Source organism: Ceratotherium simum, chromosome 8 (assembly GCF_057802395.1).
Source record: "Ceratotherium simum simum isolate JZ-2026a chromosome 8, ASM5780239v1, whole genome shotgun sequence".
Classification (NCBI taxonomy): Eukaryota; Metazoa; Chordata; class Mammalia; order Perissodactyla; family Rhinocerotidae; genus Ceratotherium; species Ceratotherium simum.
This window is the reverse complement of record NC_141907.1, coordinates 9,757,834-9,768,923: the sequence shown is the minus strand read 5'-3', so window position 1 is coordinate 9,768,923 and position 11,090 is coordinate 9,757,834. Positions and strand designations below refer to the sequence as shown.

At 42.4% G+C, this 11,090-nt stretch overlaps 1 pseudogene; it reads right to left on the bottom strand.

Annotated features, from left to right (window-relative positions):
* Positions 1–288: 288 nt before the first annotated feature.
* On the bottom strand, positions 289–2,057 carry LOC101405613 (calicin-like; annotated as a pseudogene).
* Positions 2,058–11,090: the final 9,033 nt, after the last annotated feature.

The following is an 11,090-nucleotide window of genomic DNA, read 5'->3' as shown; positions in this document are numbered from 1 at the left end:
GGTAACAGAACAGGGGGTTTCCGGACGCTACCTTGGCCAGTGCCCGGGAGATGCCTCAGGCCCACCCACTAAGGACTCCATCCCAGCCTCAGCTTCAATCCCTCCAGTGACAGAGTAGCCCTGAATTTCCACCCACTGGGAGCAGCCCTAGCCCAGGATCTCCACCTTCAGGGCCAAACAAAAACTGGAACACTAAGAAGGAACCCACAGTCCATATTCCTCTCTTTCTCTCTCTCCTTAAATTGTGAATAATAATGCATTTACTTATTCTCCCAACTAAAACATGGTTTAATTCCTTTGAAGAATCTTGTAAGGTAGCTTGACTAGACAGTAGATGGGACAGTCCAGTGCCTCTGGTGGGGGGGCCAGGGTCTTACAGTCTCCTGTCTTTTGGTCCAGCAAGTAGGCATTTGGATTGATGGTCAGTCCTTTTTCTGAACATCGCTGGCTGTGGTGACACCCCCACATACAAACACCCTGCTGTCTCCAATGGAGCATATAACATGGGACTCACCCAAGGGGCAGTTGTTGGGCAGGAGAGGCAGTGAGATGGTTGTCTTGTTGGCCTTGATCTTCTGCAGGTTGATTTCCATGCTCTGCCAGTGGCTGTGCACACAGAGGATGTTGTCTTTATAAAAAGAGATCAGGGGCTGGTGGTGGAACTCAATGGGGAAGGTGATACTCTGGACCACCTCCCCAGTGTTGGTGTCAAAACAATCCACAACCCCCCGCCCTGGAGATGGAGCACTTCACCAAACACCACCCAGTGACAATGTACAGGTTCTGGTCACTCTTGGTGATCACGACTGTGGCATCCATAGGGATGCTTATCTTCCCTGCCAGGCACCAGGCCTCCTTGCACTCATCATAACAATAGATGCCAGAGACATACTGCCCTGGGGCAATGCTCCCACTACTGAGTACAGTGTCTCACCACAGGCCACCGTGGTGGGGAAGACAAGCCCAATTGGCAGGTCAGGCAACTTGGTCCAGGAGCTGTCATCCATGTCATACCACCAACCCATCTTCAGCCCTGAAACCTGGTCAGTGGTGCCACCAGAGATGTAGATGTAGCGACCAACAGAGATGGCATTAAGTGCTGCTGCCTGATAGGGCATCCCTGAGAGCTTCAACCACAGGTTCTCCTGGAAGATATACACAAACATTCCATCATTGAACTTGTCCTGGGCCTTTAGGCCACCTAGGATGAGTACTGAATCAAGCAGGGCCCCTTTCTGCTGGTAGCTCAGCAGGCTGGATGGTCTCCCCTGCTTTCAATCCACAAGGATGCTCTCAATCAGGGTTACATGGGTTGAGCTGTTTTCCATGCTCCTCAACTTGTTGCTGGCAAACATCAGCGTCTTGTTGGAGATGGCATTGAGATTGATGTAAGAGAAATTCGTGAAATACTTCTCCTGCTCATCCTTCCAGAAGTACACCCAATTTATGTGTGCTCTGAGAGCCTCGTCCTCATTGACCACGTGCAAGTTTTCATCTTGAAGCAGGCAGCCGAAGATGACAGGTGGACAGCACATGAAGCCCTCAGGCACGGAGCCCTCAGGACTGGCCCAGTAGTGAAAGTTGTCGTGAATGCCTGAGTAGGCCAAGTCCGATACTTCTTGAAGCACAAACATCTCGGCCAAGATGAGGTGGCGCAAGCAGTTAACAGGGCTAATGGAGTTAATCATGAAGTCATTGCAGTGTTTTCAAAGGCACGGTATGTTGAAATACTGGGCCCCACGAAGGAGTTCCTCCACGTTCTGCTCCGAGATCACAACCTTGCCACTGTAGAAGTAGTCCAGGAGCTGGTCCACCGTGGCTGGACTCAGGTGGTTGGGGTCAAGGGTTATAAAGAGCTCATCGGTGGTCTTCACATCATCACTAGAGAAGAGGCTTTTCACTACTGGAGAGATAGCAGCCAGCACGTTGCAATGCACATAAAAGACATGGTGGTCCACAGTCAGGGCCATGTCCCAACACTCTTTGCCTTTCCTCTCTTCATTCTGTTTCTGCAGCAGGAAGCTGTCAAAGTTTTTCTCGGTGAATTCCCATTTCATGGTGCTTACTGCTGGCTGAGGCAGAAGATCAGCAGCAGGTACTGGAGAAAAGACTTTCTCAGGCCATTGGGATTCAGATTGATGGTTGTTTGTTCAGCAGTTGAGTGGGGAGGAGTAAAGGGTTGGAGAGAGGATGATGTCATAGAGTCAATGAGGTCATCACAATGCAGGTCCCCCAGAGGCCTTTCTCAGATGCTCAGGGCCTTTCTCCCCCATTCTGACTCCAACCTGCCAAGGCCAGATACCCTATCAGGACCTAGTGCCCAGGGCCCAGAGCTCAGGAGGAAACTCAGAGGAGGGTTGTAACTGCCCCCTGGGACCTTCAAACTCAGTTCAAGGCTGTTTCTGGAATGTCAGAGCCAGTAGCGCAGGGGGTGGTGTAAGGAGAGATAAAGGCAGGGTGCTCCCGAAGCTTGGCTGCAGGTGCTGCCACACTGGGCACCCACCTGGAGAAACTCATGGCCTGGAGGGTTCAGAAAGTCTGATACTCCCTAAAACTGGACATGGGAAGCCATTTGAGATCCAAAGTGCTCTAAAAACTGTCTGCACTGGTTAGAACTCTGCTGCTTACAAGAGTAGAAAATCCAACCTGCTTATGCAGTATAAAGAAAATAGCATTGGTTCACATAACAGAAAGCCTGTATGTAGGGCTGATTTCAGACATGCTTGGCACATGACCTGGTTCTCTCTATTCTTGACTTGGCTCTGTTCTCATTGTCTCCTTTCTGAGGCAGATTATCTCCAAAGTGTTAAGATGCCACTGCTGCCACTCGAGACTTTATGGCTGGCTGTGAGGAGGGCAGCTTCTTTCCCCAAGAGTCAAACTGTCTTCTAGTTAGCAGTGACCCAAATTATTCTCCTTGCTAATTCATCATCCAATTAATGGGGACTGAGAGTTGAGATATATTAATTAGTATAGACCAATAAAAGTCCGTTGAGGGAAAGCTATTCTTTTCTCCTTTTTATAGATGATGAACTTGAAGTAGAGAGAGTTATGGCTTGCCAAGGTCATAAAGCTAGTAAAAGTGAAACCTAGGATTTAAGCCCAGGTACCTGACTTCAGGAGTCATATTATTAACCACTTAGCCATCTTAAAATTTCTAATTAAACAGACTTTCTGTTTTTCATGGTTTCTTCTTACTCATAATTTCAGCACACCTGTGGCTCCTCATGACTTATTCTCTACCACCTGATATTTTGGTGGACATGTAACTGCTGCCAACTCCATAATTTTCTGTTCTTCCCATTTTAGATTCCTGATTGAGATAATATGATTGACCTACACTGACCTTGTTTGAGCAGAACTTTAAATGTCTCATCTCATCTTTGGCCACTGGCCAGCCTACTATGATAGGTCAGGGGTCTTCTCCTGGTCTAATACTCTTTGTCAAGTGAAGCTGGTCATGATGACGTAAATATAAAGGCTGTGTCTCCTTCCCCTTCTGCTTGCCCCCCAATACTTCACACCTAGCTGGAGCTTGGAACATGCTTATTTCTCTTTGAGGTAGGTACTAGGATTGATCTCTGAGGTATACACATGTGCAATGAAAAGTATACTATGAGGCAGAGTAAAAGGCATGGCCTAAGCCTGGCCCAAACACAGCAGTGTGAAGATTAAAGAAGAGAGAGGTCTCATTTGTCATGCTCTTTGGAGATGTGGTCATAGCATAGGTCTTGAAGATGAGTAGGGAAGGTGAATCAGGTAAAGGGGACAGCAGGAGCAGGGCATGGAGGCTGAACTGCTTGGCGTGTGATTGCTATAGACATTGTGATTAGTCACTTTTTCACTCAAGAGACATATATTGAACAACTACTATATTCCCAAGGAGATTATATATATATATACAGTTATATATACATATTATGTTATATGATATATAACCTCAGACTTCTAGAGGCTGACAGTTTTGTAGTTAGGAAAAGAGGGAGAGTTACTGTGCACAGTTAATGTGCACAGACTTGTTACTGCTATGTGCCAGAGTGGGCTTCACGTTAGTCCTCAAGCACCCTCTGTAACAATCTTTGCCTTTCCCCAAGAATGGTTGACCAATTCTCCTCTGTGTGAGCGCAAGTTCTTCTGAGAAACAGATATCATGATGCAATTCAATGTGCAAGATATTTATTGGAGGAAATGCTGATAAGGCATAAAGGGAAGAGGGAGTAGGAGAAAGTTGAGGAGTGTCTTTAGACCATGGTGTAGGTCTGACAACTGTGAAAGGAGAAAGTGGATTGGGAAGGAAGAGCTTCAGATCATACTCCTAGAACGAGTCAGGCTAACGGGGAGTCTAACGAAGAGACTGCCCACTAGAGGATTCCTGCATTCAGCAGGAAAGGCCTAGTTCAGCACAGCCTGAGTAGAGCACGGCCTTGCTCTGAACATCATGGGCAATCCCAAAGTTGCGGTAGCTGGAGGCTGTCAACAAACTACACTCCCCATAGAAGCTTCTCTCTCAAAATGAGATATAAGTGGCCCACCCCTATGGCTGTTCCATATCTCCAAAACAATATTTTATACTATATACCATATTATTTTAATTATTGATATATTTTGTCCTCTTTGCATACCCGTATGTTTGTTTCTATCCTTCATCCCACTAAATTTAGCTTCTTGAGTACAGACCATGTACTATTATTCATTTCTGAAATTTCAGCATCTAGCAAAACATACAGTAGATATTCAGTAAATAATTACTGAACAAATGAACGAATGATCCAATCAATCACTCAGAGAAGGGTTTTGAGCGAAGAAGTTAAATGATTGGCGTCAATCTTTTGAAAGGTTATTCTGACGTTGCTGTAATTTTTGTGTTGCAGCAGAAAGACCATGGACTCTTTATCTGACAGTCCTAGGCTTGAATCACATTTTAAACTGCTTATTGGGTTTGTATCTTTGGCCAAATGACCCGGCTTTTCTGAGTCTCAGTTTTCTCATTGTAAAGTGAAAATATCACTTACCACATGGCTTTTTGTGAAGGTTAAAGAGATGATGCATATAAATGGGTGCTACAGAGCCTGGCATACAGGGGAACTTCCATCAATGTTGCTTGCTTTATCTCCTTTCCTTTTAAGATCAAATCATTCAATTGCCTGCTGAAGAGGGTGAATTTGTTTCCCTACTCTTCTTTATGAGGAGAAAGGCAGCAAGAGTTAATCTCAACAGTGACCTCCATAGTCCAATATTTGGCATAATAACAATCTGATTGAAGTACTTACCAGGTACATTGTCTTTCAGTCCTCTTAATAGCCTCTGAATAACTAATGCAAAAAAGTATGTAGTAAAGCTATTCTCATTTTACAGAGGGGGAAACTGAAGTTTAGGATGTTAAATAACTCACCCTAGGAAACATTTCACTAAGTGGAAATATTAGGATTCAAATACAAGTCTGTGTGACATCTGAGCTCCTAAACATTTTGCTGGCTCTCTAGTGATGGGTAAGCAGTTAGGAGACCCCAAGGACTGAACCCCATCCCAAGTTCTCTAAGCTTTTCCCCAAGATCCCAAGAAACTGCTTGAGGGTATTCCAATCCTGAATATCAGGAACCAGGCAATATCATCCAAAGAGGGAGGAGGATTAGGACTTGAAGAGAGATCTGCTACCCTTTTGTTAGGGTGTTCTGCCCTCTGCTGGTTGCTTTTAATGCTTTTATACAGGAGTCATTTAAAATGCCAACACATCTTTTTATTTAGGTCCCCTTGGTGCTAACCGAATTATTGCAAATAAGAACATTTCATAATATGTGTAACTATTTATAAATATGTGACTATTTGCAAGGATATGTGCATGTGTGTGTGCTCACTCACAAAGCTATAAAGCATAACACAATCCCTGTCACACAATAGGCAATAAGTACGTATTGCATGGATGAATAACTAGAAACTCACACACAGGAAGAACATGAACAATCAAAGAGTTGGATTGAGTATAGAATTAAGGTGATAGAAAAAAGAATGACACAGCTACAAGGAGTCCTGATAGTTAGTGTGGTGCAGTGACAAATAACTGATATTATCACCACCATTTTACCACTAAGGGAAAAAAATCCACGGAGAGGTTAAATACCTTGACCAAGGTCTCAGCTAAATTATTGGCCAGCAGGTATTCCAACTCAGATACTTGAGTTCAACCCGGCTTCCAGGACAGATTAACACAGCCCTGCCCTCACTCTCTAGGCTGGTAGACCTTGACTCCAAAACCTAAAATGAGTAGTGGGCTCATGGATGGTCCAGAAAGTATGAAAAGGAAGTGAGAGTCAGTGTTTGCTCACGAGTAACATGTGCAAGTGTAGACGGGGTGAGGAGCTGCAGGAAAGAGAGCTATAGGAAGTCACCAAGACTATGAAGAGCTTGATATGAGCCTGTTACTCTCATACAGTGTTTGTAAAAATTGTTTCAGATAAGTCTCAGAAATTCTGTGGGGGGTAGAATTTTTCGCAATGTTTTCAGATGAAGAAACTGAGGCTCAAAAAGTGCTCATAAGTTGAAACTTTGATGGTCAACTTTGTCTCAGGAATTGAGAAGAGGTGGCCCCCAGGTTCCAGACTTGGTAGCCAATAACAGAAGCATCTGAAAAAGGCAGGTACCACAACATTTAGATGGTGAGCTTGCTGGATTCTAGGACCTTGTCTAACTCAGGGTTTCTCACAGTTTAATGTGCACATGGAGACCTGTGCATTTTGCTGAAATGCAGGCTTGGATTCATTAGGTCTGGAGTGTGGCTTACAACTGGGCTATTCTAACCAACTCCTAGGTGATAGCAATTCTGCCAGTTCATGGACCACACTTTAGTAGCATGTGTCTACATTGCCTCTAAGCACTCAGCTTGGGATCAGGCAAAAAGTTGGTGCTCCATGTTTCTTGAACGAATAAATGAATGAATGAATGGATTGATCAATCAGCCAATGTTGACATTTCTGCAATTACAACAGAATCATGAATCAACGATCTGTGCTCTCTTTTGAGCCTAAAATCTGTTTAGTTAACAAACCATTGCTTTTCCTTATTTTGCCCTCTAGATAGTCAGACTGAGATCTTTTCATCTTCTGCTTTCTTCTTAATAAAGTTATTGGTGTGGTGAGAGGAAGCACAGTTTCTCAGGCTGGGATATTTTGGAGATAACACTTTTAACTAAGAATATTTTGAAATATTGCTGAAAAATTCTGACACTTTTGGCTTTAGGAATTTTCCCACTCATTTCCTTCCTTGCCTCCCTTCCTCTTCACCTCTTTTTTTTTTTTTTTTAAACAAAAAGTAAGTGTGAAACACCTGGATTTTTGTGATTTCTATTTTCTCTTGTTTTCTGTCTCCATATGTGATGCTCTGGGGGACATGATCACTCTTCTGAATGCAGCAGCAAGTGGGGCATGTGCTCGACCTCCTTCCCCACCTCATCCCACCCAAACCCCAAATATAAACAAATTATTTTGGGAGCGATTCTGGCAATTTCCTCACTGCAGTGTCAACTAACCCATTATTTCTGGGCTGGCTATGCAAATTCAATCATTCAGATCAGCAAAACTGGGAGGCCATCCCTGCGTACATAGACTTGACGAGTATTTCATTACCTTCAAAATAGTGCTTGCCAGCCTGCCCGTTTAACGTTTTGCTGAATACTGCTTGGAACTAATGAGATCATCCCAAACCTCAGCTGATCATTACCAGAGGCTTTGCTCCCCAGTTCCTCTGGGGAAAACAGAAAGTGCTGGAGGAAGAGGAATGAGGGCACTGTTAGGAGTGAGGGCAGGCGCTTTTCTGAATTTTCAAATTTGTACCTTATTTTTGCATTCTAAGTAAAAGGCATTGGAGAAGCTAGGAAAATGTCTCAATGCCATATTGTGTATGTTTTTCTCTAAATCCAAAACTTAAAGTGGAAAATAGGTATATATACATCTATTAAAATAATGACTTTAATAAAACCTATGTTCTGATTGGGTGCTTTGAATCACAGTCGATAGGAACAGCCAAATTAGCAGCCCTTCTATGCTTCCAATCGGCCACAAGGGGGAATTGGGTGGTTCCCACTATAATAGCAATAACAATAATAATTTATATATAGATGGTCCCCAACTTATGATGTTTCAACCCGAGATTTTTTGACTTTATGATAGTGCGAAAGCAATATGCAATCAGTAGAAACTATAGTTTGAATTTTGATCTTTTCTGGGCTAGCAATATGTGGTAGGATACTCTCTCATGATGCTGGGCAGCAGCAGCAAGTCACAGCTCCTGGTCAGCCATGCGACCACAAAGGTAAACGACCAACACACTTAGACCCGTTCTGTACCCGTACAACCACTCTGCTTTTCACTTTCTGTACAGTAGTCAATAAATTAGCTGAGATATTCAACACTTTATTATAAAACAGGCTTGGCTTAGATGATTTCGCCCAACTGTAGGCTAACGTAATGTTGTGTAATGTAGTGTTAATGTTCTAAGCATGCTTAATTATGCTAGGCTAAGCTATGATGTTGGGTAGGTTAGGTGTATTAAACGTAATTTTGACTTACGATACGGTATTTTCAACTTAAGATAGGTTTATAGGGATGTAACCCCATCACAAGTCAAGGAAGATCTGTATAATATTATATATTAATATAAAATATTATAGGATTATATGTTAATATATTATTAATAATAATGATGATATTATTCTAAAAGTTATTCTAAAGGTTATCAAGCCATGGCATTACAGAAATTTGGAGAAGGAAAGAAAAAAGAAAAGAAAAATCATTCCCAATCCCACCATTTTAACACAATCATAGTTAATGTTGGATTTTATTTTCTTCCTACCATTTCATTATGTATACCATGTTTCAAGGGTGTATACATAGTAACCTAATAATTTTGTGTTCAGTTTTTTTCACTTACCATTTTCACATATCATTACAAGCATATTTATATATGATGATCCAATATTTATGCTGATTATTTTAATAGCTTTGTAACATTTCATCAAGTAAATATGAACAGTTTACTAGCAAAACCACTATGTTGTCTTCCATTAATAAGAAAGTTTCAAAGGTAAAAACTAAGGTGATGTGCAATAGTGCCTAGAATCCCACTCCAAGGTTTAAAAATGTGCTTTCTTGTACATATTTTAAACCACAGGTAAACCACCATGAAAAGAGGGTGTCGGTTGACTTGGATTCTGTTACTGGCTCAACCAGTCAAGCTACTTTGAACACCTGGCTTAATGTTAATCTTCAGTGCCTATGAAATCAAGTCTAGTGATACCTATTTAGCTTAGCTTAAAGTGCTGTGGTGAGGAGTCCATGAGGAGAAGCACATTTAGATCTGGAAAGCACATTTGTAACATATTGCAACATCATTTAGTTGCTGTCATTCTATGCTTTTTCTGTATGGCTCTTACCATGCCCTTAATCTCTGAAAGGCAAGGTAGCCTCAGTTACCTACTGGAAAGCACCGCTATCAACACCAAAATTTGATACAAACAAACAAAAGAATGCTCACGGCTGGCCAGGGTCCAGAAGAATGTTCAGCCTAAGCCAAGATGGGCTTGGCTGGCAACTTTTGGGGCTGCCCAAGAGGTTACCTTCACTTGGGTTCTCAGAAACTCTGCCCTAGAATCCATCTTTCTCCCTCTCTCATGTTGTCACTTGACTCCCCAATCCTCTTTCAGCTGGGATCCTGTCTCTCTTTATCCTAGGCTTGACGATCATTTAATTCTACCCGGTTTTCTTCTGGTTTGAGCTAGAGAGGATTTCAGATTCATGAGGGCTGTGAAGAAAGTGAAGGCAAGCCAAGCTACATGTCTTAGAAGCAATAATTTGTAAAATTAAAGAATCAGAATTTTCACTCTGCTAATAAATTCCGGGACATTATTATGCACAAAATATCTCTCTGTCTCTCTCTCTGGTCTCAACAAGTTTGAGAGGGTGAGAAATAAAGTCTATCTTGCCACTTCATATAACCACTAACCAGTAGACACAATTAAGTGTGACATTCCAGTGAATACTGTTATAACAAGAGCCACAAAGTGGTAAAGCATAGTTAAGAAACCATTGATGAAAGTAAGATACGATACCATCTGATCTCAAAAGCAACAGCAAGGTGGTTACTGTCTAATAGCACCCTGTGTTACATCTTTTTTTTTTTTTTTTTAATTTTTTTTTTTTTATTTTTTTTTATTTATTTATTTTTCCCCTAAAGCCCCAGGTGATAGTTGTATGTCATAGTTGCACATTCTTCTAGTTGCTGTATGTGGGACGCGGCCTCAGCATGGCCGGAGAAGCAGTGCATCGGTGCGCGCCCGGGATCCGAACCCGGGCCGCCTGCATCGGAGTGCACGCACTTAACCGCTAAGCCACGGGGCCGGCCCTACATCTTTCTTTTACTAAGGGACACAGCACAATCTGGAATGTCAAAGGAAGAATTAATACAGCCCACTCACAACTAGTTTTTCCCAGTAAGACATTATTCCATTTCTTTCCATTTATTGACTTTGAAAATTATTCTGCCAATGTTTTCAGAGAATTATTTGTCTCACAAATGCCTTCCAGTGAGTCAAGATTCTTTTTAAATTTTTTTTCCATTCATACAAATTTATAGCCCAACTGTCACTTGTGTTGTTTTCGGCCCCAATGCAGAGATACTTAAGCTCTCTACATCTCTATGTGCTCCTCTGATTCTCAGTCTGCTTTGCAGTTAGGTTGGGCTATGTGACCATTTTTGGCCAATGGACTGAGCACAGAAATGACCATTAAACCTGGCATGCCTCCTGCATCTCTTTCTGTCTCTGCTGCAGCAACCTTGGTGAAGCTCCAGACGGAGCTTCAAGATGGAAAGAGGTACAGGATAAAAGACAGCTGCCGAACCCACATCAAACTGTGATACAAATGAAAAATAAACTTGTATTGCACTAAGCCACTGAGATTTCAGGGCTTCCCTGTTGCACAAGTTATCATTAATTAACCTGACTAATACAGCTTTGCAACAAAGCAGGTTCAAATATCCAAATGGTTTGGGTAAGGGACACATCTGTGTACCTTGCCAGGATTTTGCACATCAAATTAGAG